The sequence below is a fragment of the Ochotona curzoniae genome, unplaced genomic scaffold (assembly GCF_017591425.1).
Source record: "Ochotona curzoniae isolate NIBS_2020 unplaced genomic scaffold, NIBS_Ocur_1.0 contig_3622, whole genome shotgun sequence".
NCBI classification, from domain to species: Eukaryota; Metazoa; Chordata; class Mammalia; order Lagomorpha; family Ochotonidae; genus Ochotona; species Ochotona curzoniae.
The window spans coordinates 6,287,501-6,315,289 of NW_024465926.1; the positions used below are offsets into that span (position 1 = coordinate 6,287,501).

Here is a 27,789-nt window from a genome sequence, read left to right on the forward strand (position 1 = left end):
GATTGTTTGTTAAGAGACAACCCATTTCAAGTCACACGTGCGCTTGCACCTCCATCTTGAACTTAAGTCTACGGGGTCGTTTGTTCTTTAAGTCTAGAAAGAAAGACGGCTAAGAACAGGTACTTCGACCTAGAAACCCCTGGAGGGCTGGCAGCCCTGCCTTAGTCATCCAGAGTTTGGGGGCCTGTGAATACACAGCTGGAAAACATAAAGGTCCCACCAGGTCAGTAATGGTCTGTCGCGAAGCGACAGTGGACACCACCTGACAGGAAGATGGAGCAGGCTGATGAACTTGCACAAGCCAGGAAGCTTATCAAACTTCACTCCTCGCAGTGGCCCCTGATTCCTTTCCAGGCCCGAGAGTAGAGGGTAGGGAGAATTCATGCTCCCTGCCAAACAGGAGAATACCCTTGTGGACACACAGCTTTGTAGGGACAACAGCCCAGATGACTTGCCTGGGACAAGAGCGTGGAGCAACAGTTATTTAGCACCGGCATTACTGGGGAGGTGGCAAGTTCAAACAGACCTGCAATCATTTTTATAAATGGCAGGCACTTCCACAGAAAAGGAAACAGGACAGACCCAATTATTTTCCTGTGGAGATGCAAGCTTTTTGCATGTAACCTCAAGACTCAGTCAGCTTCCTGTTCCCGGGTATCCTTGCCCTGGTTCTGTTACATGCAGAGGTGTATTTCAGCTTAGATCTACCAGACAGATCCCTGTGGCAGGGTCAAGGCAGGATCTTGCTGGGTCGCAGGCATCCTCAGGCTTGCAGGAAGCCAGAATCCATTTGCTCAAACACACGAACACGATTCCATCTCCTGGTATGATGGAGATGTTCTGATAAGGAGGGCTGAGCTGCAGCTGACTGATGACATAACATTATGATTTGTAGATATTTAATTATACTTCAAGAGCTTTGGGCTTGGCTATCTTCTATCCACAGTCCAGAGGCAGCGATGTTGGTACAGGCCTCAGTGTGTGGAGCACGCCTGGTGTACCTCGCCGACAGTCTCACTGTGTGCACTGAACAGACGCACTCTGTGGTGATGGGGGTTAGGAGCAAGCAGTGACATCCCCCACAGAGCACACACACTCTGCCTTGGATCACAACAAACACATACACACCCTCCTCCCAGCTGTCTCTCAGAGGACTCCACAATCCCATGTGAGGAGAGCCAAGGCAAGGAAAAAGAGGATGAGACTCAATTCATGCTGGCTGAATGTCTGGGAAAGCATCCATTTGGAGATTTCTCCAAGTCTGAGCCAAAAGTCAAGACTTTACACTCCGAGTCCCATCAGTGAACTCTGGGCTGCAGGTGCAGGACCGTGCTAGAATTCTGTTCCTATTACCAGGGAGACACAATCACTTTCAGAAGCCACAAATACATGCCAGGATAAGCTTATCACTTCCTTGGAACTCTTCTTTCCTTTTTGGAATCATAACCACTAGGAGAGGGAGGTAAACCCTGTGAGTCTACTTCGTCTACATACTCACTGGGGCCACTGTTCTTATAACCATTTAAGTTTGATAGGATTTTAATATGGTTCATTAAATATTTTATTGTAAAATATAAAATGTTTTATTAAAATGATTTATATCATTCTATAATAAAATACTTAATATTTTATTAACTGCTTATTTAGTATATTTTATCACTTGGGACTTTAATTAATAAAAGGAACTCCACCCTCCCCCCCCTCCAGTCTGTACCAGCCCCGGGCTTTTTGCGCCTCCAAAGCCCCATTTCCGTCACTGGGATTGTTTTGAGTAGGGTGGCGGAGTGGTGGAGCAGAATCTATTCAGTTCACCAGGTCCTGGGCAGCCAGACAAAAACAAAAACAGTCAGCCCATTAGTCTTGCACAAAAATGATCATTGGACATAATTAACCGGAGATGTGCGCCGCTGTGGACATAAAAAGACAATCCCTCCAGCCGTCTTTTCTCCCCAACAAACCCTGCTCACTCAAGTGTCCAGGTACTCAGTTACATTCAACACGGGCTAATTCACTTAGCCTCAACAAGTGGGCTATTGATTTTTGCCTGTTTTCAGAACAGCCTGGGGCTTTCTGAATGACAATAGCGTCCTCTATTAAAAAAAAAATACAGAGGGAAAAAAAAATCATGGGATTCCAAAAATGCCCTTTCACTCCTAATCAGGCTGACTGCATGTTTGTCTGGACCCATTCACAAGCCCCACTCGGTGTCTTTTCACCTTGCTTCTGGGGAATCTGGCGTTTTTCTTGCCTTTTTATGCTGAGAGGTCAACAGGATTTTTGCTTTTGTTCCACAGGGGCTCCAATGAGGGGCACAAGAAATTCCATGACAGAGCAGGAACCGAGCGTTCTTTCCTTCCTCCCTTTCTTTTTTCTTACATGTGAAATTATACTTTTTTTTTAATGAAAAGCATGTAGCCCTTGCATTCAACTTTAACAAGAGGCTTAAGAAATGAGCCCAGAGTAACCATCCGATTTTCGCATTTAAGGTAAATATTTATAACGTCTTTTATGTAAAAGAGAAATGATTTAAAAAAAAAAACTACACACTTTTTAAAATTCCTTAAGTGAGTGTGCTAAATAAGAAAAAAAAAATTTAAAGGAGAGAGGGGACCACAAATGGAGCCAGTATTTGAGAAAAATCATCTGTTTTTACGATAATTGTGTTAGTGAATTTTTAATAACAGCCCAGCAGCAAATTCTGACTCCACTGAAGAAAGGCCAACCGGCTGTGGACTGTGAAGTTAACAGTCAGAAAGCCTAAGCAGAAGGCAAATGATGTTCCTAACCTGGGTGGGAGGGACACATCCCTATTCCCAGAAGAAGTCTCAACCCTAACTGGACCCCCCTTTGACAACAGGCATTGCAGCAGCTGCTGTTCCAGCAGAAGTGGCCTGCTCTGTTCAGATGCTGAGCCCCCTGGAAAGGTGCTGGTGGCTCCTGGACTTCCCTGTGAAGGGGTCAGATATGGGCACAGGGTGGAGGGGAGAGGAGGAGCTGTGTTTGACCACCTTGTGCCTCAGCAGGCCTTCCTGCCGTCCCTTTGATGAAGTGCAAACACAGCTGGGTACTTGCAACAGTGGCAAGTACACAGAAACGTGGCAGAAAGGACTGGACCACCAAGGCCAGGCAGGCACAGCGCTGACTCTGGGCACTGTAGAGCCCCCAAATAAGGAAATTTTAAAATCGAGATAGCTAACGAGGTTTTTAAAATCTGAGCATAGTTGTTGACTCTTCATTTGACACAATGGCGATGGAAAACTAGCTATGCTTTTGATACAGGCCAAGGGAAAGAGGAGAAAAGTCAGTGCAGATGGAACTTGCTTCGCTTTGTCAGAAACAGGAACAGAGGATTCCCCTGCACGCGAACTCCTGCTTTTACAGTTTGCACCTGAGTTTGTTTGTTTTAAGGGCTAAGAAGTGAAGCCATCAGATATTTTTACATAGCATGCGTGAACGACAAACACCTTGAGGGTGCAGGGGGCTAGCCACCCAAGGCTAACATTAAAACTGAGAACACGGGAGAATGGTGGAGAACTCAGGGTCGTGCGGGCGCCAGCTCTTGGGGTACACACACACAGATATTCTCAGACGTTCCGAGATCAGGCTGTGAAATGAAAAGGGAGAAGGGGACCTCTCTCAGCCTCTGCCATCATGCTTTTCAAATGTCTGAAGCAAAAGACAAATGGCCAGACAATTGTAAGCTTGCCAACTTTATTATTTTTATTTATTTACTTATTCCTTCATTCACTCATTCATTCTTGCCTCTTCAGGATTTTAAAATAAAAACAATATTAGGGGGAAAAAGTTAACAAAGGAAACACTAGCAAGGGAGGAAGAAACTATCAATTTCTACTTTATGAAGGAAAAAGATACTTAATGTTGCAAAAAATTTCAGAATGCAACCCTAAAATGGAATAGTTTAAAATAAAAATTCATTCATGCATGCGCTTTCTACATCTTAGAAGAGACTGGTAAAAACCTTGTCACAGGAGGGTCGAGGGAAGTGGCAGATGACAACCTCCTGTCCCTCCTTGTACCAGCAGTCAGCACTGTGCTTCGTACACGTGGGTCCACCAATGCTTACTGAGTAAAGCAGGAGCCAGAGTCAGACGTGAGCATCATCTGTACAATGAAAGCAAATTGAGCTGGGGAGAAGAGGACAGCCTGGGTGACCCGGAAGGCAAGGTTGTGGTAAAAATGTCATACCAACTGTAGCACAAGAGAGGCCACCCAAAGGCTGCCCACATGTCTGCATCTTCAAAACGCATGCCCTCATGCCTCGGGGAGTCCACCGAGCCATTTTCAACTAGGTGGACGGACAGTGGTCACTTGCTTCACTTCATCTCTGCTCCACCAGTTCCAACCAGACAAGAAACTTTATGATAAAAATAATAGTAAAGGCAAATTTATATAATGTAAAACATTTTTTCTAATTCCACACATGATTTTTATCATAATATACATTTTTAATGAATTTTCTGAAGAACTATTGGATGCATGGATTTAAATTTTTTTTTTTTTTGCATCAAAAAGTCTTACTCTTTTAATTCCATTTTCTACAAACATATTTGGGTTCTGTCTGATGGCCAGACTGGGATCTCTATGATATGGGTGATAGGCAAGTGGTTCTCTTGGTCACCAACTGGTCACTCAGAAGTGACTTAAACCCAGAGCATCCCAGGCCTCTTTTGCCAGGCATAAGCTGAATTAATTCTTCTGTGTCTGGCCAAGAAAATGTTAGTTGAGGATGCACATAAACGTCACGGTATAGAGGCTGGTCCAGAGAGGGCCCGGATGAACAGACAATGACGATGAGGCAACGGAAAAAAAAAAGGGGGGAGGAAATTGGACAGCCCTTTGTGTTCCTGCTGTGCTCCTGGTCTGGGAACATACTGGGGACAGGCGAGGCTAAGTGGCAAGGCTGCAGAGTCAGAAAACAGAGATGTTCCCACTGTGGAGAAGGGAAGTGAAAACCAACCCACAGACACGGCACCGCGGCACCGCAGCAGAGATGCAGGTGTCAGTACTGTCACTGAGCAAGCTGCGTGATGGGGGGCTGAGGGGAGATCACCCAGTTTGTCTAAGCCTCACTCTTTTCATCTGTAAAATGGAGATTACGGTAATATCCACCGCTGGCAGGCTTAACATGACGATGCTGTAAGATAAGCGATGTAATCCACTTTGAGTAGCACCCAGCGCACAGCGAAGTGATCGTTACAGAGTTATGACTTCTTTATTATTTGCACTTTCACTATCTCTGACAGTGATCAGAACAGAGTTTCTGCTTGAGAAACCTAGCAGGAGGGAGATGGCTGTCTGAGATCTCAATTTATCTTTCTGCATGTGAAAGGATGATAGTACTGGCGTGATGCCTTCCCTTGGAAAGCCAGTAAGATTTACCCAGAAGAGAACATAGGGATAAAAATGAATGGGCAAAGACTAAAGAAACAGGTTAACTCCCACAGTATTCCATGCTCTGACAAAAGAGTGATTAGTCCAAAACAGTATATTAAACCCAAGGAAATCGTTTTAAAATAAGACTCTACCTGCAGGAGCTTACAGAAGTCTGCATTTTAATACGATACTTCAGTGTATCGCAAGTACAAAACCATGGTTTGTCTGGCTCTATAATTTATTGTTAGACAGACACTGTGCTATTACTCCAGTAAAATGAAGCACGCAATGATTTTGCTAATAAAACAATTGGATCATAAGGCAAAGCATAGCACGGCCGTTTAAACAGAGCCGCACACCCCTGAGTGGAGATCTGCATAGTCTAACATTCCCAGTAGGAATTTCACCTTTCTCTACTCTTCCGAAGAGAAAATCATTGAAATATCCGGCTAACAATGCCATTACTGTCTCCCTAACTTAATCCTTTGTTCTTGCAAAGAAAAGACTGCTTCTGGTTATGAATATTCCACTCTACAATTTCCATCAATTAATATACTACCGTGTTCTTATTACAGTATTAATAGCTTCTTGATTTACATTAGAAAGTATATATTTTACATCATGGGCATAGCTATTTCTTCCCCTTTAAAGAAAGTGCCTATGTAAAAAGAACTTACAATTTGGAAAATGGAGGTGGGAAGTGGAGGGGGGCTGTGATAGGGATAATTATGTGGAAATAATATATTCCCTCCTCCTTGCTAGCATTGCTGCTCTCTGCTGGGCAAGTCCTACTCCACAGTCCCAGAGGGCAGGCCAGCTCCCCTGAAGCTCCTTTGTCTCCACCTTCCTCCTGGACACAGACAACCTGAGCAGGCGCAGCTGTGGCTCCTGGGATCTCTCTGACTGTCCACAGAGGGCAGCTACCAACCTGCTGTTCCCAAAGAGCCTCGAGACAGATGCTGGATCAAGGAGAAAGGCTTGCTGATGTGGAGGAGGGAGGTCTGTCTGGGTTGGCAATGGGCATCACCGCCTTCCCTCTGACCCCTCAGAAAGTGCTGCCAACCCTGATGACTTCCTGTGCTCCTTCCTCCTCCATTTCCTTCCCGGTCTGTTCCAGATCTTAGCTAGAACACCCAAAGCAGGCCCTTCTGAGAAGCAGCATCTTAGAGTTCTTGGTGTCTAATGCGCTGCACTTACACTTGTCCCGTTTCACCTTTCTGCGGTTGAGTCAGTTGTCTCCATCATCATGGTTTACTAATGGATTCAGAAGATGCTAGTGCTAGTCGTGCTGCTAGCTGGTTGTGCATTCCCAGGAGATCTTCTTCATCTCTCTGCACAGCACTATAACCAGGCAAGGATGCTGCTTCCATGGGATGGCACACACTCGCATTCTGCACCTGTCTTCTAATCCACAACCGTGGATGTTCAGCCCATGGAACATTAAAATGAACCTTTCAGCAATATTTAAGGTAGGAATGACTTCTACAGTATTTCCAAGTCCCTGTTTCTCTTTCAAAACCACCTCAATGGCAAAAGCCTGGGGCTAGGACACCACTGCCCTTCTCAGGACTCCCTTGCAGCTATCTGGAATCTCCCCTTAGCCCACTTTATCTACTGCCCTCATATAGCATCTCACGCAGCATGAGCCATCATTACTCAAAGAGTTGCCTGTCTTTTCTCAAAGGGTGTGTGAAGATGTATATGGTTCCCCAGCATTTGGCCAACAACCAGTCCGAAGCCAGGGCTACCTTCAGCACCCCTCAGTTGCTTTAGGCTCACAGATCCCCTCCCACCTCTCTGGTCCACATTCCAGCTCCTCAACCCTTGTGTCTGGCTGGTGCCCTTGGATGCCCGCTTCTACAGGTGTTGCTCTGAGACACGGGATCCAGTGGTGACTGACAGGGTTGGGCTTTGCTGCATTGCTTGTAAAGCTGTGTCAGGAATGATTAAATGAGGAGGTCTGGGAAGGAGACGGATGCTCCCTCCTGAGGCCGTGTCTATACATGACCAGAGCTGTCCACGAGGCCAGTTTAGTGAAAAACACCAGTCACACGGACCGCCTGATTGAACTGACAGGCCAATTCCCTGCCAGGGCAGGCAGCCTTGGGCTATAGGGGAGCCAGGGCAGCTGGCCCTTTGGTTTCCTTCCCATTTACTGGTCTTTGCAGTCTGCAGCCCAAGGTAAGAGATTCAGTTCAATGTCTGCGGATTGATTGATTAATTTAAACCCCCTGAGAGATCTTAGGGGTTCACAGATACAGATGGACGACTTGAGAATTTTCCCGTCCTCCTCAAAAGGAAAATGTCAAGAAGCAGCCCCCTAATTGGAGATGATTTACATTTCGGTCTTGATCTCCCGACAGGAGGTGGGGATGACAGCCTCCAGCAGCCTAGCCCAGCACAGCTCCCCAGCCTCACCCTCTCCAGGGATTCTCCAACAGTAGTTTGGTTTTTTGATTTAGGTGCCCAACAGATCTTGGCTTTGGTGCTGACTCTGCTACTTGCCAGCTGTCTAAGCAAGTTACTTAAAATGCTCCATGCCTCAGTTTCCCCTGTTGAGGAATGGGAATTGGAGAGGGCCACTGAGGTCAAGTGGTAAGCATAGCACTGTTCACGAAACAGATGATCCTCTCAAAGGTGCCATGGCTGTGAAAGTGATGGAGGAGAATGCATATGGTATCACCAAACAAAAAAGCCAAGATCCAGGCACTGAGCAAGGCAGAGAGGGCTCCGGGGGTCTCCGGTGGCCCTTACGGTCACTGGGGGGTGATACTGCTGGCATTTTCAGTGGACAGATGTCTCTACCCACAAACTCCCTTTCCCCAAACACACCAAAGCAGGAGACACACACCCTGGGCTCTGGTGTGTTAATCTACCCACAAGAGGCCTAGCCAAGGTGCATACAGGGGCTCCAAATCTCCCAAGTGATATCTCTCAGTCTCCAGGGAGAGATCTCTAGCTGTCTGCTGAATTATATTGCAGCAAAAATGAACCAAAATCCATGGGGCAGGAAGTGGGGCATGAGGAGAAGGTTAATAATACCTTATAAATTCAATTTGCATTCCCCTCTCCATTTTAACTCAATCTACATGAGCTTTCCAAAATCATCAGTCATTTGAAATCCTCCCACGTGATACACGGTCTTCCATGTCTTAAAACACCATCCCTTTAATAAGCCAAATCACACAATGTGGTTTTAACTGGTTCTAGAATATTCTGATAGTGAAATGTTTTCTGTTTCAGGGCCAGAACTGCTCATTTCTTCCCGAGAATATGATGTTTGAAAATCAGTTGCTCCTATTATAGATTTCTCCCTCAGCTTGTAGAAAATCCATGATTCCCTAAACATTGGTCTTTGAAAGCACATTGACTAAAATCTTCATGCTTAATTCATGAAGCGCAGTCTGGAGATTAGTGGAGCTGGACATAGACCAGGAATACTTTATCATATTCTAATAAGCAGAGGCTGAAAATTGCATTTCTAAAGCTACAGTATTAAAGGGCATACCGCAAAACATGACCCAAACATAACTCAGTAGTTTTACAGTGTCTGAAAAGGCTTTGATATGATAAAGTATGCTGACGAAAGGAATAAACACAACTAGAAATTTCTGAATTTAAAAAGGGAAATGGGGAGGGAGGCCAACAGACACTCACTGTATTTATAGAAAATATATATATATTATAAACTCATATACAGTGATTCCTATTAAACAAGTATTGACTATCAAGTTATACTATAGATGATCACTGTAATGCCACAATTTAGGGATGGGAGAGCATAAAAACATGAGTGGTAAAAGAAGACAAATAAAGCAGACTTAAGGTTAATTGGAAGATTTGCAGAAAAACCTAAGTGTTGGATATTCAAGTTTTCTTAGACAGGTCACCCAGATTTTCTGAAGCTACAAAGCCACGGGCACGGCAGGGGTGCGGCTCTCGGATAGCCACGGGCACGGCAGGGGTGCGGCTCTGGGATAGCCACGGGCACGGCAGGGGTGTGGCTCTGAGATATAACCTTCAAGCCGGACCAGGAGCACTGCTCAGAAAATGGTATTGCTTATAGGTCCTGCATGTTGCAGACTGCATGGTGGTCACACTGTAAAAACACGGAAGTCAGCAGCCTGCATGGCACCGGGTATGGCACTTGGCGCACAGTGGTTGCTAATAGTATCTGAGTGACTAACTGACTGAAACAGGAGGGTGCAAGAAGGCAAAGGAAATAGGCCTTGTGTATGTCACCAGAGCTCCTGGTGACTGGATCTACCCGACTGAGTGCTTGCTAAGCTGTTTCATCTCTCCAAAGGCATGCCCTAATTCGAGCAAGCAAAGCATTAGGTCAGGAACAGCTTTCACAGAGACAGTAGCTTCTAGATTCCAAACACCACGCAGGAAAGAGTAGTGAGCTGCAGTCAGACTGCAGGGCCATGGCGGCCAGGGACTCAGAGGGCTTGCTTTCAAAGTGCATCTGCAGACCTGAAACATGCACATGGTTATGATCCAGCTTGTGTGTTTCTGGAAGAAGGTGCTAAGGATGTGTGTGAGGGGGGTGCTTTGGAGATGTGTGTGCATGTGCGTGTGCGTGTGTGTGTGTGCGTGTGTGTGTGTGTGTGCACGCTGCTGGTCCTTGATCATCCTTCATGGCCCCGTCAGCTTCACTATTAGACAGCCAGCGTAGCAGCTGGTTCCCGACGTGCCCAGCTAGGGATGTGCCCAGCTGCCGCTGCTGTGCCTTCCGCAGCATTCTGCACCATCCCGCCGTGATCTTAATGCCCCTTGAACTAGTGCACTCCTTCCCTACTGCACTACGGATGTCAGAAGGGACAAGACATTGTCAGGTACACTGCAGACCCAAGCTTGCCACACAGCCTGTTCAGACAGAAGTAATCAAGGGCACATAACAAAGATTGGGAAATGGAACAGACACATTTGTTTTGCTACCAAAAAAATCATGAAAGCTGCAGTTTTTTAGAATTAAACATATTCTCTTAACTTTTTGAAGTCCTCTTCTATATATGGATTTTGCAGCTTTTTTTTCTCTGAACAAAACCTATCGTTTAATTCCACTTCCCACAAACATTTTGAAGTGCCTGTGTGTGTTTACCGAACGAAATGAATAAATAAAATGGTGAATCCAAACTATACCGCCCTATAGGGAATGTGTGGGTGCCCTCTTTGGTTCCACATCGTGCTTTCACAATAATGGACAAATAAATAAATAGCCTGTAACACTGAGTGTTTACGTTGTGTGTATTACGGAACTTCTGAAAACAAAGAAAATGAAAAGATACAAGGGACCAAAGCTAGGTATTCCCACCACTGAGCCTATCTCCCACTCTGAGCACACAGTGTCCCCCTCTGGTCACAAATATTTGCCTCTATTTTGCTGGCTTTGGAGTTCTCCCACAGCTACCTGGGGACCATACCAGGGCCCTTCTTAGTGTGACGACTCGGAACACCCTCATGACCCACTGAGTAACGGCCCTTCTTACTCTATCCTGAAGGCTGGAGGGAAGTGAAAGGACAGACTGAGGCCTTCACTCCACTGACAGACACAGTCTTGTACACAAGCTTAGGAGCTAACAAGTGGCCAAATTGTTGTTAACATACAGCATACTCTTCCTCAGCGCGTAGCCCCCACCTACATTTGGTAAGCCGGGGGAGCTTGTGGCTCCTAGCTACAGGGATGACAACAACCAATGAAAAGGTTCTTTGACGTGAGCTAACCAAAAGGGTTTGGGTCCAGTTGCATGAACAAGGAAAAGACACGTGTCTGGATGCTACTGGCTTTGCTGCTTCCCTGGTCCCATCACTGCCAGATCTTCGGCAGGGAGTGTGATATCCGACTCCAAGCCGGTTTTGGCAGCAGCTGTTGGCAACAGAGTATGCGCCCACCCGACCTCAGAGGCTGCTTTTCCTTGACAACTTTGCTTCCATGCGCCAGGCCCCTTTTCCACAGAGGGTGTGGAACTACTGAAGAAGGAATGAGACCAGCCCTAGTGGCTCCCTTCATCATAATTCTCTACTTGCAATATACATCAGCTTCCATTTAAATAAACAATGAAGGATTTGAAATAGAGAAACTATGAAAATGAAATTGCTTTAATTTACATCCCAAGGGACTGAAGCTGTAGAGTTCTCTGAATCCTAACAAATAGATAAGAACTTAAGTGTCATAGATGAGGTTGCCTGTGAGGTATAAATGGGGACAAAGGAGCCAGCCTAGTCATGACTGATGACAATCTGTTAGATCCCAAAATGCCCTTGTGATGTCCCAGGTCTGCTTAAACACAGGACATAGAATTGTACCGGGACTACAACCAGTCCCTCTGGATACCATCCAAAAGGGAGGTGAAAATACCCTGGCTTGGGCGACCTGACAAACTGACTTGTGGCAAGCTGAAAGTCTGGCTGTTCTTCCACAGCAGGTTGGTCAGGGAAAGCTGCGTGTGAGCCCACCTACATAGCCAAGAGGCAACAGGACACATTTAGCTGACATCTTTGGTCTTCTTTATCAAGTTTTGGGTATCACAGAGTTCAGATTTTGTTGAGGCAAATGCAAAAGTATGAGCAGATTCCGGTCTTGCTGCTAATAAGATTGCGGCAAACAAGAGTCTGGGGAAATCTTGGCACTGACTGTGCAGCGCTTTGTGGGGTTCTGTGAACTGATGTACACACATACGCACACACGTTTGCTCCATATATGGGGTTAAAAAGGCCCCATGGATTGCTAGACATAAAGCTGAGGACAGGTTAAAGGATGGGCATTAATAAACCACGGCAGAGGGAAGTTGAAAAGTGGCTTTATAATGCTCTTGCTGGGGACTTTAAAAACATTATCACATCTCATCCTCAAATTGATATTCCCCCACTTGGTGGAAGAAGAAAGATACTTCTGTGGCATGCATTGCTGATTACACAGGCTGAATATGGTGATTGTGTGACCTACATGCAAATGCAGGTCGTCCACTTCCAACTCCAACTGCTCAGGAATTTCAGATTACTTTGTCTGCAGCTTAGAAGTTCATGGGTTTATAGACCCACAGGCCTACACTGTGTACTCAGCCTCCCCATCCACTGGATGTATTTGTCTCATCTTTGTTCCTCTAGGGCTTTCTTGGTGTGCCAATCTCATTTTTTTGCTTCAACAGGCAGCCTTCTTCTGTGCAACCTGGAAAGATGCTTGCACGCATCTGGGTCATTGGGTTAGCTGTGCAGTGCCAGAGCCTGCCAAGGTCTCCATGAGGAAGTGTAGCACAAAGTCCGTGGATGGACTCAGGAGTGTCTTGGCTTTGTATATGACATCTGTAGATCCTTCACTGAGATCAATCATGTGCCCAATACTTCAGCTGATGCTAATAGCTGTGGTTTTGTCACCAATATTCCCATTCTACAATGAAGTAGAAGTATATCCCAAAGGAATATGGGGTACTGTGGTTATACATACATGATAGGAGAAGATGCTGGCCAAATAAAAACATTAGTCATAATATTAAACATTAAGTTGATTATCAGCAGAATCAGGGTATTTTGTCTAGTCATTAAAATGCAAGTTCAGACATTTAATCCTACTGAGGACCTGGGTGTGAGGACTAGTACAAGCTCCTGATTCCAGCTTCTGGCCAATGCAGACCCTGGCAGGTAGCAGCGATGGCTTAGGTAGTTGGGTCACTGACACCCATGTTGGAGATCTGTATTGTTTTGCCAGCTGTTGACTTAAGCCTGATCCAGACCTAAGATCATGGGCATCTGAGGACTGAACCAACATACAGGAGTTCTTTCTTGTCTCTACTGCTACACATCTCAAAATAAAAATCTAAAAGAAAAAAAAAATCAGGATATGGTCCAGGGGAAAAAGATGAGATGAACCACTGCTGCTTAGAGTGGCACAATTTGTTCTTGTGTTCCAAATATGGATATTACCTTCTTCTTTGACTACAAAGCTTCTATGTTTACATAGACACAATGGTGCCACAGCTGAAGGTAGCACTTCCTGGACTCCCTAACAACATCTGCAATCAAGGAACTGAACCTTGACCGAGGAAAAGGTGGCAGGAGCATGGGTGGCACTTCTCAGAGGGTTCCTTGGAAGGGAGTCATTAAATCTCTTCTACTATTTTTTTAAATATTTATTTATTTTTATTGGAAAGGCAGATATACAGGGAGGAGGAGAGACAGAGAGGGAGATCCTCCTTCTGATGGTTCACTGCCCAAATGATGAAAATAGCTGGAGCTGAGCCAATCAGAAGCCAGGAGCAAGGAGCCTCTTTTGGGTCTCCCATGTGGGTGCAGGGTCCCAAGGCCTAGGGCCATCCTCGACTGCTTTCCCAGGCCACACGCAGGGAGCTGGATGGGAAGCAGGGCTGCCAGGATTAGAACTGGTGTCCATATGGGATCCTGGCACGTTCAAGGCGAGAATTTAGTTGCTAGACTACGTCTCCAAGCACTCTTCCACTCTTCTGTCTTCTGTTACCATGTTCTTTTGGACTAGTGGGTTATTTGTGACATGGAAGCAGTGCTACAAAGCAGAGGGAAGGAGCCAGTGTCGCTGATGACTATGGAATGACTACAACATCCCTAGATAGATTATTCCTGTTTTTTTATGTGAAAGTATTCACTACTGTGAATGTATCCTTGTTGCCAGCATCCAAATATAACTTCTAATTCACGCAACTCAACTACAATCCAGACCTGCCACGAAATGCTAGACCTCCTTTTCCAGCTTTGCCGTAGCAATCACAGAGGCTCCACGGACGTGTCCTCCTTCTCCACCTCAGGCTCCTTGATTCCCACATCCTGCTTTAGTCTCTTGATTTTCTGAGAATCCAGGGGACTTGAGAGACAACTTCATGTCCTAACTGCAACTGCCCCCATTCTTGGTCCTTGAGAAATCTGCATGTCTGCATGTATTAGTACAGCTATAATTTAATTCAGAAATTCTCTAGAAGTCCTATCGAGTTCAATATCATCAAATGACTGCTTAAATGCTTATGTGGTGTCATGCCACCACGTCCTAGACTCAAACTCCTGGTGGAAAAACACTCATTGTCCAATCTGTGAAATAGAATCTGACCTGTAAACATTGATATGATAAAAAATACAACAGAATGGAACAAAACTACATCCATTTTCCAAGAACCTGCTCTGATGATGAGTCCTTTTTTATATCCTGGTGCTCTTTATTTTCACATATCTATATTATATATTGTATTACGAAATGGATATTGACTGTAGCTGAGGTGAATATCCACATGTATTGACCTCAGAGGTAAATATTGACTTGAGACAAAGGTAAAATCAATGCTTACCTTGAGGGATAATAAATCTGGATATCTATTGAAATAAGAAGTCAATAGGCATATTGTTACAGACACTCGTGGTTCTAGTCACTTGAGCACGTCGTACGCTGAGAGCTCAGTACTTGTTTGCAGTAGCTCATAGAGGCTGCTGTGTACTTCTCCAGGTAATTGTGCTCCCTGTCCTGGCATGAACTAGCACGCACTCGGTAAGTAACCCCAACAGACACCACCCAACGAAACAGTTCTGTCTCTGTCATCAGGAAGTAGTTACTCGATAGGCATTTCACGTTGGTTATTTCTGCCTGCCCTCCCCATTAAGGAAGACTGACAGCCAGCCCATGCTGCAGCTGGGGAAGCTGAGCCTAGGAGAACTCAAGTATATTCATCGTGGGCTGCAGAGAGCAGAAGTAGTGGTGCTCTGAAATCAAAAGCTTATTGCTTGATGTTACACGGGTAACAACCCACCATATCATGGTCTCATGACAAGGGCTACAAACATGTGACTCTGGGAAATAGTGACAACGGTGTCAGAGAAGAAACAGTGCAGAAGATGGAAGAAGTCAGAAAAGGCCTGTGGACTGGCTGCTAAAGTAGCAGTCACGGTAGGCTGAGACTTGAGGGGTCTTGGTCCCTAGCTGCAGTGGTTCCAGATGCTTCGCTGGAAGCTGGTTGGGTAAAAGTTATCTATTCTAGCCAGGGAGATGTCAGGTGAATCAGCTGATGGGCTGTGGAAAAATGTTCCCTCATTCATGAGAAGACAGAAGGTGTTACCTCCAGTGACACACTATCGAGTTACAGTGTGTTCAAGATAACTGCTGGGGTTATCTTGAAAAGTGAAGCTGCCATGCTGTTCTTGTTTTATACACAGAGTTTGGGACTTAGGAAAGGCAAGTGTATCGGCAGCAACTGGTGATCTATGCTCCAGAATCCTCAGTTCGTGATAGCTCTTGTGCACTCCTATGCAGTATGCCTCTCATTTGGGGCTCACATCATGATTTGCTGGAATCAGGTCCTGCCAGGGAAACACAAGAGAACTGGTACTGATATCCCCTATCTGTCCTGTGGCTCTTTCAGGTAAGCTATGCATCAGAGGTCTTCTCTTGACATTTAACATTGCCAAGAGCCCAGGGTTTCAAGACTGTTTGAGTTCTGTTTTTTTCTGCCTTGCTACACAAACTGCAGGAAAATTATTCTCTCTTCAGCACCTCTACCTGTATTTCATTACCAATGAGCTTTCATTTGGCCTTGTGTATCCTATTCCCCAGAAAATTCTTGCCTCTTCCCCTGTTGAGACAACTCAATTATTCTCCAGAGCAGCTCAAATGACACCAGAGGTGAAGAGTGTCCACATCATTCTAGACCATCACAGCTGGAATGCAGCTGCCACACTGCTGTTTCACACCTAATGTGCTTCTTACAATAGCAGGCAGTGTTCCTGATTTCTGCAAGGATTCTCACAGAGCTCTGGGTATCCCACAGAATAGGTGAGCTACATCCCCACTTGTGTTTCTCTCTTTACTTCTGGAACCCCAGCATCTATCACAGTAATGTGACTTCTGCACCCAGATTATGAAACAGGCAAGTACAGGGAAGCCAAAAGAGGGTGAAAAGCCGCACCAAGTTTCAACTTTTTCGTCACAAGGCTGCAATTTTATAGGAAATCGCTTTTTATAGGACTCTTGATTATCCAATTACGGGTTATCTGTGTGCCTGTACCAGAACTGAATGCTTAGGAATTAATCCTCTTGGTGGCAACTTTCCTAGGGTACCAAGACTCCCAGTGAGTGACACAATGGGGCAGACGCTGAGCAGGGTAGGATCTGCCCAGAGGGTGCTCATGGAAGGGTTATATGGGTGCGTGACAAGGCTTAAACGGAGTGGTTGGATCAGATGAAACACTTTTCGCAGAAAGACCCTTTTCCGGGTGGTGAGCAGAGGGTCATCCCTTCAGTCCAGGAAGGCCATGGTCCTCTTCGTCCTCTGTCTGCCTCTCCTCCTTCTCTTCCTACAGCACGACTACTGCAGGGAACCCTGCACGTCTACACATGAACATTCCAACTTTAGCTCTCTACGCTTAGCCCCTTGCTCAGGCAGAGTACACAGCTGTTCCATGAATCAATTCTGAGGCGGGCACTGTGGCCCTCTCGGTTAATACACCACGGGGGACCCCCGCACGCCATAACCATTCCAAGTTACTGGCTTCAGACTGGACCAGCCCTGGCTGTGGCGGACGAAGCAGTTAGAACTCTGTCTACCTCTCTTCACGCTTTGTCCTTGTCACTCTTTCAAACAAATGTTTCAAAAAGAGATATATCCTTGGTATATCTTAAAGCAAAACCTAGAGATAAACACTAGCTAAAGACCGACTGAGCTCACCTCTGGGTCCCATCTTCCTCATCAAGGAAAAAGGGAAAATGGGCTCACTGCTCGTCCAGGTGGCTCTGCTACATTCTATGATTCTAGCAATAAGAATGTGCAAACCTGATCACGATCTTCTTCAGGTAAATTGCTGGGCCACTTTAAAAGTAAGTTTAAGAGAGCAAGAAAGAGTAGATCTTGCCAGGTGGATTCTGCTGTTTTGACCAAGAGCTTTCTGGAGAGTGGTACTCACGTGGGTACAGAGTAGCCTCGTCCTAGCCCCCAGGACACAGAGTAAGCATTTTCAAATCAGCCGCAGCCTTAAGAAATCAGGAAGCCAATTTAATGCAATGGCCTGAATCTTTATTATTTGCACCCAAAACCCATGAGTCAGATCTCTTTGTTTGCCAAATGCTACAACCGGTTCAAGACTGGGGCTATTGTCATTTAGGGAGCATTTCAAGGGCTTTGGCTGGAGCCATGGAGCTACCCAGGGACAACTTTCCTGTGAATCCTTGGCGGCACTGACCCTCCTGCTGCCCACACCAGGCACAGCAGTGCCACCACAAGACCTGGGCTGATGAATCGGTGCTGCGCCAGCCAAATGAGCAGCAAGCAGAGCTTCACATCACTGACTGCAAGTGCACGGCCACATCTGAATTTCGACTATTTCCCCACAACTACAAGAGAGCAGCTTAAGTCCCTTGTAAACACTCCAATCATTTCTAAGAGGGAGGCCAGCCTGATTTACATAGCCATAAGTAAACGGGCAGAAAAAAAGGATGTCACTTAGGAGACCTAATGTTTCCTGACAGCAGTGAATTGGCATTCATTGAGACACTTCGCACATTTACAAGGAACAAGTCCTGGCACAAGGGTTATAAAATAGCTCCAGGCTGCCTTAGCTGACCCATGAGTGTCAGTCTCCACCTCCTCAGAAACAAGACTAGAGCGTTTCTCTGTAGGGGCCTCTCTTCTCTCCATTCACAATGTCTCAAAATACTGCATGGGCCCAAGAGCAAAGCAAGTGGCTTTCCTTCTGATCTCCATCTCTGTTTACGGTAATCAGGGGAGTGTAGTGAGTGACTCTCAGGATGCCAAGTGATCACTTGTGCTCAGAATAATCAATAAGACACTTATCTTGAAAGATTCATGCAAGTTTGGAATCAATTATGAATGGGAAGATGAGAAAACTCCAAGAGAGAGCTGCTTCATTTTATTTATATTCTTAGCAGAGAGCTATGGTCCATTTTGTTGCCTTCTCTGCAATGTTATACAATTTTTAAACAAAACTAAAAAATATTATGACTTGATCAAATGTCTGGATTATATCATGATTTAGTAGGAATATTCACATTTAAATGCTATAGAATCTGGGGACAGTTTTTTGTAGGATTAAAAAAGGAGTTTTATTAAGGTTATGAAGAGATACAAATTGAAATGACATGAATTTTGAACTCAAACATATCCGAGTCCAAAATTAAAGACCTCAAGTATTAGAAAGATGACCAGGGATAAGCTCTTTTTACATAAAAAACCCCCATGTCAAACAGGTGACAATGGAATCTTCATCATCAGGGCTATGGTAAACATAAAATCAGATTATTTAAATGAAATGCTTGCACCATCCAAAACATACAGCAGTCAGTCAATAAGTGCTATTTATTGCAAACATCAAGATTTTGACTTGGTCACATTCAACAACTGACTTAATCTTTCTCTTCACCAGCTTCTTATTTCTACTTTGGTGATTAGCAATATATTTCAAGATTGCTGACAAATTTAATTGGATAAGGAGGGAAACAGACTTGAACAGAGCAACCACCACATGGTAGGGCTAAAGATGATAAATGGCTTTCCACTAGACAAACAGAACCAAATGAGAAACAGGAATCCAGCCTCACCTTCCCACTTCACAGGACAGAAAAACCAGGCCCAGAAAGCTTAGCTTACTTTAGGTGACCTAGAGGAATGAGTTCATGAATAAATCTGTATGAAGGAAACTGAAGCCAAACCTCTCCAGCAAAAGGCAGATCTACAGTGCGGGTGGGAACACAGGTGGGAAAGAGATGGCAGACGGTGAGTGGTGCTGCAGAGCCAGTGGAAGCCGGCCAAGATGTATCCTGACAAAGGGAAAACAGACAGCAAGGGAGAGAAGCTGGTCTGTGAGAAGGCAGACAAGCCTGAGTCAGGCAAAACAAAAACACTGACCTGTGAAGTGACTTGGAAGAGGGCGTAGGTTGAGTCAAGACGCCCTGGTGTGACTACTGTGGGGGAAGAAAGAACACAGATGCCTCTTGGAGTCCCTATCCTTATGCCAAAGGGCAGCTGGGGGTCCAGCAGTGGCTCCCAATTTTGGAGGCTGGTCAAAGGCTGTGTGAGTCAATCCCACAACTAAGAGGCTGATCCCCTAAGAGGAACGACGCTAAGAAATTCCCAGACTCTGGGCAACAGTCTCCATTCAGCTTCGGATCCTCCTTCAGGAAGAAGCACTGCCAAAGGCCCAGGCTCCTTTGGGCTCTAAATAGACCAACATTTGGCCTGAGCTTGCAGATTACTTTTTATGGGCCACACCATTTAAGCTGTCCCTGTGGTCAGAAATAGCCCCAGGGTGGTCAGAACCACAGCCTTGTAAATCTGACACTATACTTAGTTCACACAGACATGGCTGAAAAATTACTTTTTAGGTTCAGGTTTTCAATAACAGATCCACAGCTGCCTTTGAACTGGCTGGCAGTGGAGGCTCAGCAGAACTGGGAAATAGGCCAAGTGGTCATCTCAGCCTGCCTCCATCTTGACCGCTGGCCCTTAGGCACCTCGGCTGTTGGGGAAACCCACTTTGTGCCTTTACACAGCCAGGAGGAAAAGACTCCCAAAGAAGGGATACTTCTCTCAAGCAGTAGTTTTTGTTGTTGTTGTTTTGGCTTGCTTGCCACACACAAACAGCAAGCATAAGGCTTTATCAATCTGACTTTTTGATGATGTTGCCAGCCCAACACATGGGACACTTCCAGGCATCAGAAGGCTCTCTCCTGCCCCTTCAAGACAGCATTCCTTGGCATGCTAGCTTCTGTTTTGCCTCTCGACACACTGCTCAAGTCCTGGCTGAGTTTGACCTCGACAGAAATGCTGTCACAGACTATGTGTTTAGTGTCTGGCTTCCTTCACTCAGCAGAACGCCTAACTCTCAAGCTTCACAGTGTATATAAATATCACAATTCCATTCACTTGGACTGGATTCCCACTGTGGGCCACTGTGTGTGATATTCAGTGCTAATTCAGCACACAGAGATCATTATTCCAGTCTCACCGAGGAGGATATGTGATCCGGCAGAAATTCAGGGACATGTACAGACTTGCAAGACGGGAGACAGGCATGTTGAGGTTCTGCACCTCAGTGTTTCAACTCCAAAAAGCCACATATTTTCTGCTTGCCCAAATTGCTTTTGACTTTATGGCTGGAAATAATTCATCTATAAAGCTCTTCTTACAGCATCTAACACTCCATGTATGATAATGAATATTTGCTATGGTGACGATGACAAAAGGGATAATATTGATTATAACTGCACTGTTTAACAAGCAGACGTCATTAAGACAGACCGTCTGGGCCTCATGGAACTTGCAGTTCAGAGTATATGACATAAAATTAACTTGTGAATTGCTTCATAAGTATAAATGTTGATCAAGAAGGCTAGGAAGGGACTACTTGGCCTCAAGGGGAACGGGGAGATGGCACAGCTTTATGAATATCTCTGCTACAGCATTTTCCTTCTTGAACCGCTGAGGAACCAAGGGGCTGGGGACCTTCGGGAATGTCACACAGCAGTTACGTGAAGATGCCTAAGCTAGTCCCTCAGATAGGTAGGCCACACTCCCCAGCTTTGCGCTAACAAAGACCTTCACCAGAGAGGCTCAATTACAGCTGCAGTGGACGCTTCAGAGAGAGCATTTAAAAGGCAGCTTTGCCCTTGACTCTTGATTCTGCATGTCAGAAGCACTTAACTCAAAACCCTTTGGATTACCAACACCACAGCCCAGCACAGGTTCCTTGGCCAGACACCCTGCACCCCACTCCTAATGTCTCATGCTTTGACATTGAACGCACTTGCATGGTCATTATGTTAGCACGGAGTCTACTAATCCCAGTGCGGGGGGTTGGAGGCTGACATTTTCAGGCCTCCTCTCCAGGTATGCTGCCAAGTACATCTTCCCAGGAAACCTACAATCCATACTTTTTGTGACCCAGGATTCCATTTTAGCAAATTAAATAATAAAAAAAAAGCACAGAAAAATTCCTAATGGAGTCAAGAAAGGAACACTCCTAAAGGCCTCTGATGTCACAGAAGCACCTCATACTCACTAGGCTACTTTCTAGACATGATGGCATCTGGCAAATCTAAACACTGTCTGAATTACTCTTGCAGCGTCAACACGGCCTTGTGATTCAAAGAACCAGTTGTTGCTGCAGCAGCAAGCAACATGGCCCTGTCCTTTATTTTTTTTTCTGTCGGAATCAACAGGTAAAGCAATTGTCCGCATTCACAGGGCAGGTTATTCCAGACCACTCATCTTCAAAGATTTGATATTGCAAGAGGTTCCAGGAAGAGTCCTGTAAGGACAAAGACTTCACGAACCAACCCACTTCTCCAGCTTCCAGGACCTTTCAGAGTCCTGCTCAAAAGCAGAAAGGGGAAATTACCAGACCTGAACCATCAGGGCAGTCTGCACTCAGAGGCAGAATAATGACCCATGGGTGACGGTAACCAGAAGCCAAGGTTTGGATGAGCCGAATGAGGGTTTTTCTACTAAGTCTAACCAGACACATTAAGTTTGCTATTAAGTAAGTGAAAATCACTTACTAAAAATGACACAGCAAAGGCACATATATCTGATTGAGGTTGGACAAATCAACAATCAATGAACTAACAAAAATGCATTAGGTTAATGTTGGTCAATGAAGACCTGCAAATATAAAGCCTGTGGGTAGATTTTTTCATAAACCAAAAAAATTCAAGTTTTTAAAAATGCCCTTTTATCCCAAAATACAATTGAGACAAGTCAATCAACTGTCAGACCATTTGAGGCATACGATTTTTCAGATTTTAAATCCTAACACGTAAGAAGATGTATGTATATTTTGTATTCAAAAGGTCTATGCTGGACCCAGCCTGGTACTGTAGTGGTCCTCACCTTGGGTGTACCAGGATCTCATATGGACACTAGTTCTAATCCCGTGACCCTGCTTCCCATCCAGCTCCTTGCTTGTGGCCTGGGAGAGCAGTCGAGGACAGCCCAAGGCTGTCCCCAAGGCTTTGGGATCCTGCACCCTTGTGAGAGACCTAGAAAAAGCTCCTGGTTTCAGATTGACTCAGCTCCAGCTGTTGTGGCCACTTGGGGAGTCAATCATCAGACGGAGGATCTTCCTCTCTGTTTCTTGTCCTCTCCGTATATCTGCCTTTCCAATAAAAATAAATAAATCTTAAAAAAAAAAACCAAAAGGTCTTTGCTGTGATGCCACATTTTCATCTATGTTAATATAATTAACATTTTAATCTAGCTTCAATAGTAATCTCAGATGACAAGCATAACATCACCCCAGAGCAACTGCTATCAGAAGTATAGATCTCACTTTACTTTTACCTTCACCTGATGCACTTTGGCCATGTATTGACCACTCAGGAACACTCTTTTGGCCATAAACCCAATCAATAGCGCACTCATGCAGAACATGAAAGTGTACATTTTCTGCTCATAGAGCAGAGAAAGCAAAGATGCTCATAGACCCAGTGTCCTCTTCTCAGAGGATTAACCTGAAAATGATCTTTGTCTTGCCTACAAATGAAATATTTAAAACAATGTTTTGATGCCCCAAGTTATACCTGACACATTTGTCGATTTTCTGAGACGCTGGGAGTGATTAGATTTGGGGTCAGTTACTGTAAGGTCATCTTGAGACCACACATTTTAATTTCAAATAGAGGATGACAAACCTGATAAGCAAAACTTTATAAAATAAAAAGGATATGAAATCCACTTACACTACTAGTTGGTATGGGGAAAACTTCTATATTAAGTCCTGTCATATGAAAGTAGGGAACCTGGCGTTACAAGAGATAATTTTCCTGACAAATAACCTTGATAAGTTAAGGCATCTGGAAAAATGTCCTGGTGTAGCTGATTTCAACCCATGGATAGCAACTCAGAAGGAGGCGGAGGGAACCGAGACTCGCATCTCCCATTCCAGGGCTCTTACTGACGTGGGACACGTTCCCGGGAGGCACAGAGTGATCTGCAGAACCCACCGCTGTCAATGTGTGAATCCACACGGCTCTCAGACTACCACCACTGCAAAGGGTTAAACTGCTGAGACAAGGAGAAAGCCTCCAAGTGTTTTAAAACTCAATTAAAATAAAGCCAGTTCCTGCTAGTTTTTCCAATCCAGATTTAAGACTCATTCAGCATTATCTTTTCATATGAAAAAGACTATAGCAATTGAATTTTGAATTATGCTAACCCATTTTCTCAGCTATAGAAAATGCTGGCTTCCAGCCCAATGAATACAATAAGCACATGCTTGAGACCCCTTAATTATCTAATTAATACAGTGTCATTTTTGCAATTATTTCAAATGACCACATGTAACTTTTTTCTTTATAAGATAAGAATTGTAAATATTTTTTTTAAAAAAAAACTTGTTGTACACTGCCATGTCCTTCACATTAAGGGTATACAATAGCAATTAAAAACAGAAAATGACCTAGGAAGCTTTTAAATTAAAAAATAAGATTAAATTGCAAAATCAACTTTAATATGCCCAGCGGCTGATTTTCGTTTGGTTAAAGACATATGGTGAGTTAACAGATATTCTTTACAAACATAATAAACTGGACATGACTGCAAATGATCACTTGGTGGACAAATACTACCCAAATTATAAAGCATGTGTGAGATTGGAGGGGCTTATGCGGTATTAAGAGAAGTTTCCAAGGTGCTGAAGGCCACTTTAAGCGGCCTTACAAAATGCCTAATCATTAGGAAGCTTCTCACAGAGGACTGCTTTCTCCAAATTTTCTCGCCACTGCACTGTTCATGGCACTGGATTTTAGCGCTAAATTCTTCATTCATTTTGCAAAATAGATCCTATCACAAGCTGCTTTTATAATTTGCCAATATCACAACTTTGGGATTAGAAAGCTAATGTTGTAGAAAATCATGTTTATGCTAAAGAAATTGCTTCTGTGCCATTTGTTCATTTCTTCCCTTCGGCAGCCTCTGTGTGACAGGACCACTGGCCAACACCTTTGGTCTCTGCCAGCCATCCTTGATGTACTAACCCAAATCCAAGAAGACGCTGTTATTTGGAAACACAGGGGCACTCCATCTGTAATTGGGGTTCAGCAGTTACTGCAAATCTCTGTTGGCAAAGAAAGCAGCAAATATGGCTTTTGTGTGCAAAGAACTGGTAAAAGCTAAGTAAGAGCCCTGAGACAAGCACAGACCCAGAGGATTCCTTGGCAAGCGTCAGCTCTTCCACTTGTACAAACAAGTCTTGGGGCGGTCATTGGGTGCAGTGTTTCAGCCACTCTTGGGACATGTGGTCTCTACAACTGCACTCTGAAATTGTACAAGCTTCAGTTCAGAGACACCTGAGCATTCTAGATCAGCACACAGCTCGCTGTAGCCACAGCATTCCTGCATTTCTCAAGGTCCTCCTGCGTCTCATGCTGCTTCCCCTCGTGCCCTGCATTAGAGCTGAATTACTGTCACTGGAGACCGGAAGCTCCCACGCTCTTCCCATCTTGGGACCCTTCAAAATGGGGGGGACCTCCCAACTTTGCCCAGGGAACACTGTTTATTTACCTGTACTCTTGGCCCAGAGTACACCTTGTGTTAAGAGCCTGTCCTACATCCCTTTCTCACTTTTTATGTCATCCACACTCTAAACACATCTCCCTCCCACTTGATTGCAACTGAAGTGCCTATATCTTTGACTAAGCTGTGAATTAAGAATGCAACAAAACTTGCCCTTTCTTCCCTAGTTTAGTAAACTAACAGCCACAAAGCAGGTAGTTCATACTAATTACTGAAACATTCAACTGATTTAACAGCTTAAATATATATATAATATATATATTATATACATATTGTATATATTATATATATAACAGCTTAAATAAATATATATATATATATATACATAATAAGGAAAACATGATCAAAAATGGGACAACAAAAATGATAAACTGGCTAACAGGGTGAATGAGGAAGATCAATAAAACAGAAGAAGAAAAAGATGAGGGCAAAAAAGAAGGGAGACAGAGGCACAGACGAAGAGGGAGGGAGGAAGGCAGGCAGAGAAAGGGAGGCAAGGAGGGAAAGAAAAAGTTGCGGAAGAGATATGATGCAGCCTTATTATGGTTATTACTTCTTTAGTGATTAGGGTTTTTGGAATAGAGAACGCTAATAATTAATATCAACAACCAACAATGTTATGGAAGCATCATAAGCATTTACAAGGGTGTATCCTCACCATCAAACTTGCTTGCAAACGGACATCCTGCAGTCACTGTGACAAATGCAGCCCTGGAAGCCCATGGAAGACATGCTTTCAGAAATATCTGGAGGTTGCATTCATTCTCATTTACTTGTAGCGTTGATGTAGCAGGTTGATCTCTTTCCAAATGATCCATAGCTAGGAATGAATCCCCTTCATACAGTTCACAGCTACTTATCCATGCAATCACGCACTGATACTTTAAAATTTGCTATGAACACAATATATGTATACACACATACATGTGTATAAGTTTCAGATTAAATAAGTATATATATACAATATAAAATTGAAATGCAAGATACTAATCTAATGGCATAATACTGTCTCTGGGTATCAAAAAAAAAAAAAAAAAACCCAGCATCAGCCATGGCTTAAGCTTATTTAGAGCATCTTCTTTAGGTTCACACCGCTTCCAAACACTTTGCGAAGCAAGTGGTCAAGGTGACATCATCCAAATAAATACACCTACAAGAACCAAAGATGGCAAATTTTTTCATTTGAAATCTAGACCTGTATGACTGGTGCCCTTCTGAAAATATTAATTAGCAAGTCTTGGTTATACTGGGGTGACAGTGGCTGACCATCAGGGTTTAACGGATAGCAACAATCATGTTTGAGTACATTCTGTCAAAATAAGATCCTGAAACTGAATTACCAATGGCACAGGCTCAAACAGAGCCACCTGTGCATGTGTTAAATTTCAAGTTATACTGTGACATTTCCTGGCAACAGGCTTTTGCTAGCAAAATAGCAGCTTCCCCAATGTTACAGGCATGATGCCTTCAGAGGGAGTACCATTACAAGGCATTCCAGAAGTTTAATTGTTTTTTTCTCTAAATGCCTTCATGAGTGTGAAAACGTAGTTTGGTTCTCTAGTAGGGAATAGCATGTTTGGTCACACAAAACTCCTTCTTGGGGGTTTCAGAGTTGGAAGCAAAGCAGGGCAGCTAAATAATATGCATCCTTTATTCTACAGCTGGAGCGCTGGACGTTAGGGGACAGTTGCTGAGGCTGGATCCTGAAGAAGGCTGTCTGTTCAATGAAAGAACATATCTAGGATGGTTTATATCATCCATTGATGCCATAACCACACAAATTTGCATAAATACACTCTGTGATGATTGCATAATAAAATTTGGCCAATGAACAAGATGGCATATGCTAAGCCTGAATCTGGTCTTTAGGGGACACTGGAGCTGCCTCTTGGTACCTGGGAACAGTGCATCCTGCATCACCCAACCACAAGCCTTAGTCTGAGCTCTAGAATGAGTTGGGTGAAGCCAAAGCCACCACAGGCACTTGAGACAGTTTGTTGTGCAACAACAGCTAATGAATGCACAAAACAAATGTGGGGTTGAAAAACTAAATGTCAAGCCTTAGAGACAGAGCAGATGGTAGCGTCTATGGGTGACAGAGAAGCTGATGCAGAAGGAGAATCAATTAAGGTGCTCAAGCCAGCATCTTTATGTTACCCCTGCTTCCATGGTTGGGCAGCTTCACTGTACAGATTTCAGAGAATTGAAAATGTGTCAGTCTCACGGAGGGTTAGAGATACCGGTGTTCTTCCAAGCTCAATGATTCCAAACAAGGGCAACGTACAAAAGGAGCAAACGAAAGTCACATCACAGCTCCTGGTGTCCTAAGCCATGTGTCTTGGAAGATGAGCTTCAACTTTTGAGTCTCAATTTTGAATATGAGAAATAAAAGTGACTATTTTGTGAATTCTACAGTCATGCAAGCATTATTCGCTGCAGAAAAGTTGGCAAAAACATCGAAGCAGTGGAAGGGAGGCCATTTAAACGATACCTCAACACTATGGTGACTACTGCCCTTTCAAATGCAGACTATATTAAAGTTTCTTTTAAAAATTCATACAGGAGAATCATTCCATGCAACTGTAAGAGGCAAACTGTCAGACAACATTCCCAAGTCAATATTATATTGTGCTTCAAGAAAAGATTTCCATACATTCCAGATTAAAAAAAAGCCTCATAAATAAATGATAATCCAGTGCATGCTCTGAAAAATGAAAAAATAATTTTATGTTTGCATTTTACTCCTCAGAGTAAAATTTAATCTCTCTTTTAATACAGTATGTTTTATATAAAAAGGTAAAAAGATATAACCTTATGAAAATTGATTTTTCACATGTTTAAAAATGTCCCTCACAGTGTTTAT

At 44.1% G+C, this 27,789-nt stretch overlaps 1 protein-coding gene across 1 annotated transcript in view; it reads right to left on the reverse strand.

The window, feature by feature from the left end:
* Positions 1 to 27,789, reverse strand: part of WWOX (WW domain containing oxidoreductase) — an 870,330-nt gene that overhangs the window by 454,387 nt on the left and 388,154 nt on the right. The window lies entirely within an intron of this gene.